Source organism: Lampetra planeri, unplaced genomic scaffold (assembly GCF_965212315.1).
Source record: "Lampetra planeri unplaced genomic scaffold, kcLamPlan1.2.h2 scaffold_681, whole genome shotgun sequence".
Taxonomy (NCBI): Eukaryota; Metazoa; Chordata; class Hyperoartia; order Petromyzontiformes; family Petromyzontidae; genus Lampetra; species Lampetra planeri.
In genome coordinates, this window is record NW_027615504.1 from 35,280 (window position 1) to 41,112 (window position 5,833).

Consider the following 5,833-nt stretch of genomic DNA (forward strand, 5'->3'; position numbering starts at 1 on the left):
CTGCCGTGACGTCATCACATCGCCATCGTCGTCATCATCACAACATCATCATCGTGCAGCACCCTGCCGTGACGTCATCACATCGTCGTCATCGTCGTCGTCATCAACATCATCATCGTCAACATCACCATCGTCATCGTCGTCGTCATCGTCGTCATCATCACAACATCATCGTACAGCACCCTGCCGTGACGTCATCACATCATCATCGTCACAACATCATCATCATCGTCATCATCACCACATCATCATCAACATCATCATCACCACATCATCAACATCATCGTCATCATCGTCATCATAACATCATCATCACCACATCATCATCAACATCATCATCACCACATCATCAACATCATCGTCATCATCGTCATCATAACATCATCATCACCACATCATCATCAACATCATCATCACCACATCATCAACATCATCGTCATCATCGTCATCATAACATCATCATCACCACATCATCATCAACATCATCATCACCACATCATCAACATCATCGTCATCATCGTCATCATAACATCATCATCACCACATCATCATCAACATCATCATCACCACATCATCAACATCATCGTCATCATCGTCATCATAACATCATCATCACCACATCATCATCAACATCATCATCACCACATCATCAACATCATCGTCATCATCGTCATCATAACATCATCATCACCACATCATCATCAACATCATCATCAACATCATCATCACCACATCATCATCAACATCATCATCAACATCATCATCACCACATCATCATCAACACACACACACACATCATCATCAACACACACACACACATCATCATCAACACACACACACACATCATCATCAACACACACACACACATCATCATCAACACACACACACACATCATCATCAACACACACACACACATCATCATCAACACACACACACACACATCATCATCAACACACACACACACATCATCATCAACACACACACACACATCATCATCAACACACACACACACATCATCATCAACACACACACACACATCATCATCAACACACACACACACATCATCATCAACACACACACACACATCATCATCATCAACACACACACACATCATCATCAACACACACACACACATCATCATCAACACACACACACACATCATCATCAACACACACACACACATCATCATCATCAACACACACACACATCATCATCAACACACACACACACATCATCATCAACACACACACACACATCATCATCATCAACACACACACACATCATCATCAACACACACACACACATCATCATCAACACACACACACACATCATCATCATCAACACACACACACATCATCATCAACACACACACACACACATCATCATCAACACACACACACACATCATCATCAACACACACACACACATCATCATCATCAACACACACACACATCATCATCAACACACACACACACATCATCATCAAGACACACACACACATCATCATCAACACACACACACACATCATCATCATCAACACACACACACATCATCATCAACACACACACACACATCATCATCAACACACACACACACATCATCATCAACACACACACACACATCATCATCATCAACACACACACACACACATCATCATCAACACACACACACACATCATCATCAACACACACACACACATCATCATCAACACACACACACACATCATCATCATCAACACACACACACACATCATCATCAACACACACACACACACATCATCATCAACACACACACACACATCATCATCAACACACACACACACATCATCATCAACACACACACACACATCATCATCAACACACACACACACATCATCATCATCAACACACACACACACACACATCATCATCATCAACACACACACACACACACACGTGTGTCTGTGTGTGTGTCATACCAGCCTTCATAGGCACTGCGACTCGCTCACTAACAGCACTTGCCCCAACAGCCTGCCGCAGGCTACACGGGGGAGCTTTGTCTTTGGTGGTGGTTTGGTGGTGGTGGTTTGGTCGTGGTGGTGGTTTGTTGGTGGTGGTGATTTAGTGGTGGTAGTGGTGGTGGTGGTTGGTGGTGGTGGTTGTGGTGGTGGTGGTGGTTTGGTGGTGGTGGTGGTGGTGGTTTGGTGGTGGTGGTGGTGGTGGTGGTGGTTTGGTGGTGGTGGTGATTTAGTGGTTGTGGTGGTGGTGATTTAGTGGTAGTGGTGGTGGTTTGGTGGTGGTGGTGGTGGTTTGGTGGTGGTTTGGTGGTGGTGGTTTGGTGGTGGTGGTTTGGTGGTGGTGATTTAGTGGTAGTGGTGGTGGTGGTTTGGTGGTGGTTTGGTGGTGGTGATTTCGTGGTGGTGGTGGTAGTGGTGGTTGTGGCAGTGGTGGCAGTGGTGGTGATTTAGTGGTGGTGGTGGTTGTGGTGGTGATGGTGGTGATGGTGATGGTGGTAGTGGTTGTGGTGGTGATTTAGTGGTGGTGGTGATGGTGGTGGTGGTGGTTGTGGTGGTGGTGGTGGTGGTGGTGGTAGTGGTAGTGGTGGTGGTAGTGGTTGTGGTGGTAGTGGTGGTTGTTGTGGTGGTGGTGATTTAGTGGTTGTGGTGGTGGTTGTGGTGGTGGTGGTGGTTGTGGTGGTGGTGGTTGTTGTGGTGGTGGTGATTTAGTGGTTGTGGTGGTGGTGGTGGTTGTGGTGGTGGTGGTGGTTGTGGTGGTGGTGGTTGTTGTGGTGGTGGTGGTGATTTAGTGGTTGTAGTGGTGGTGGTGGTAGTGGTTGTGGTGGTAGTGGTTGTGGTGGTAGTGGTTGTGGTGGTTGTGGTGGTGGTTGTGGTGGTGGTGGTTGTGGTGGTGGTGGTGGTGGTGGTTGTGGTGGTGGTGGTGATTCGTTGGCGAGTAGCCGGCTCGTGAGAGGCACAATCAGCGTGCAGGAGGCACGGAACATTTCATTTCCCCATAATGGGATTTTCATTTATATTATTAAAACGTCACTCTCAGCAAACCTCAAAAGGCAAAAGTGCTTTTGTATCTTTGTGTGTGTGTGTTTGTGTGTGTGTTTATGTATTTGTGTGTGTGTGTTTGTGTCTGTGTGTGTTTGTGTGTGTTTGCGTGTATTTGTGTGTGTGTTTGTGTGTGTGTTTGTGTGTGTGTGTGTCTGTGTTTGTGTGTGTGTTTGTGTGCGGTTATGTATTTGTGTGTGTTTGTATGTGTGTGTGTGTTTGTGTCTGTGTGTGTTTGTGTGTGTTTGTGTGTGTTTGTGTGTTTGCGTGTATTTGTGTGTTTGTTTGTGTGTGTGTTTGTGTGTGTGTGTCTGTTTGTGTGTGTGTTTGTGTGCGTTTATGTATTTGTTTGTGTGTTTGTGTGTTTGCGTGTGTATATGTGTGTATTTGTGTGTGTGTTTGTGTGTGTGTGTCTGTGTTTGTGTGTGTGTTTGTGTGCGTTTGTGTATTTGTGTGTGTTTGTATGTGTGTGTTTGTGTCTGTGTGTGTTTGTGTGTTTGCGTGTGTATATGTGTGTATTTGTGTGTGTGTTTGTGTGTGTGTGTGTGTCTGTGTGTGTGTTTGTGTGTTTGTTCAACCCCCTACCTCCCCATGGTGCCGGACGGGCAACGCTGTCGTGGACAGTGCTGTGGGGGGAGGGCCAATGCCCATTGGCCTCTCCCCTCAGGGCGTTTGTGACCACCACAGCGGCTAAATGGGGGCTCTGGACGGGTACGAGGGGCTGGTAACACCTCCACCTTCAATACATCACCACTAAACCACGTGGAAAATAGATAATTAAATTTCGATCTAAAGCTTTCGTGACTGCAGGGATTCATCTTCTTGGTTCTTGCGGCAAAGTCACGTAGAATGGAAATAATAAAATAATACAAATATAACATAATAAAATAAAATTCTCACGACGTTTCGGCCACAACGCAAGCAGCCGTCCTCAGGTGGAGAGCAGGTCTGTCGAGAAGACAGAGTTCAGATTCTGTTCTCCACCTGAGGACGGCTGCTTGCGTTGTGGCCGAAACGTCGTGAAAATTATTTTATTATGTTCTATTTTTATTATTTTATTATTTCCATTCTACGTGACTTTACCGAAAGAACCAAGAAGATGAATATCTAACTAATAAGCTTGTGCCGGAGGCTCCGGGGGGACAGGCGTTTATGACGTCTCCTGGCCAAACCCCATTTGGCGGAGCCAGGAGACTGAATCTTCACCTTCGGGGCTCCTCCAGAAACAACGACAAGCCACTACGGATGGCCACGTGGAATGTTCGAACGCTCACTGCGGAGGAGAGGCTGCCACTCCTCTGTCGGGAGCTGGACCGGTACCCCGCCTGGATCTCTGTGGCATTCAGGAGGTCCGGTGGACCGGCTCTAACTCCTGCCACCATGAGGGGTGGACAATCCTCTACCCGGGGAAGGATACTGCCAAACAACAGGGAGTGGCTCTTCTTCTGAACAAAAAAATGAAGGGAGTGTGGGAGCGTGGCGATGAGGTGTGGGAAGCTGTAAACCCCAGGCTACTTTGGGCTCGCCTTCGCATCAACCGGAGGCGAGGAGTGGAGGTCGTAGTTTCTTATGCCCCAACCGAAAATGAACATCAGTGGAGGGATGCAGGCAAAGCCGATGAGTCAGATGCCTTCTATGTCCTCCTGTCACAGGTACTGGCTAAAGTAGCCCCTCGGGACAGAGTAATCAAGTTGGGTGACTTCAATGCCCGAGTTGGTCATGATGCTGGCACCTGGTCTAGAGTGATTGGAAGGAATGGGCCAGATCAGCTCAATAACAACGGTAGGAGGCTGCTAGATTTTTGTGCAGCCCATGGGCTTGCAATTACCAACATGCTGTTCCGGCATCGGCGCATCCACACAACATCATGGATGCATGCCGGGTCCAAGCAAGAACATCTGCTGGACTACATAGTGATGGACCAGCGGATGCGAGCCCATGTCCTTGACACCAGGACCTACCGTGGAGCGTTCAGGCTGGCTGAGAAAAAGTGACAGGCACCACTTTCACCGTCTACAGCATCCCACGTCAGAGAATGAGGAGGCTTACCGCAGCCTTCGCTCGGAGGTTCGGACAGCCGTAAGGCGCTGCAATGGTGGGTGGTTTATCGTGAGTTGCTGAGGAGATGGAGTCTGTCTCAGTAGCCTGTGATCACAAATCGCTCTTTAATTCCATCAAAAAAGTAACCTGCAGCGCCACACCTATCACCATCATTCGGGGAAAGAACGGTGATCCGATCTCCGACCCCCAGGAACCGGTTTGCAGATTTGCTGAGCATTTCTGTGAAGTCTTGGGGAACGGGAAATCCCTCAGCCTAAAAAAAACATCATGGGGTAAAGTGGGGATGACCCTGCTGAGGCTGCGGTGTCCTCAAATATTGAAAGAAGCAGTCACCCCCTGTGAGTGGCTAGCTGAAGTGCCATCTGTTGAGAAAGTACAGATGGCGAACCAGAGTCTGATTCCAGAAAAAGCACCGGGCAGAGATTATCTCCCAAGCGAAATGTGGAGAGAGGGTGGCATTTGTGCGCAGACTGCCCTACATGACATCATAACAACAGTCTGGTCCACTGGACGGGTTCCGCAGGATTGGAAGGATGCCCTGGTGGTCCCCCTCTTTAAGAAGGGGGGACCGCACAGACTGTAACAACTACAGGGGCATCTCACTCCTCAGTGTGCCGGGAAAGGTCCTGGCAAGGATTATTCAACATCGCCTTGCCAGGGAGCAGTGCTGGGCTCAGCAGTTCTAACACGGCTATTGACAAGCCACTGATAGAAAGACACCTAGACCCAGGGCTCGAA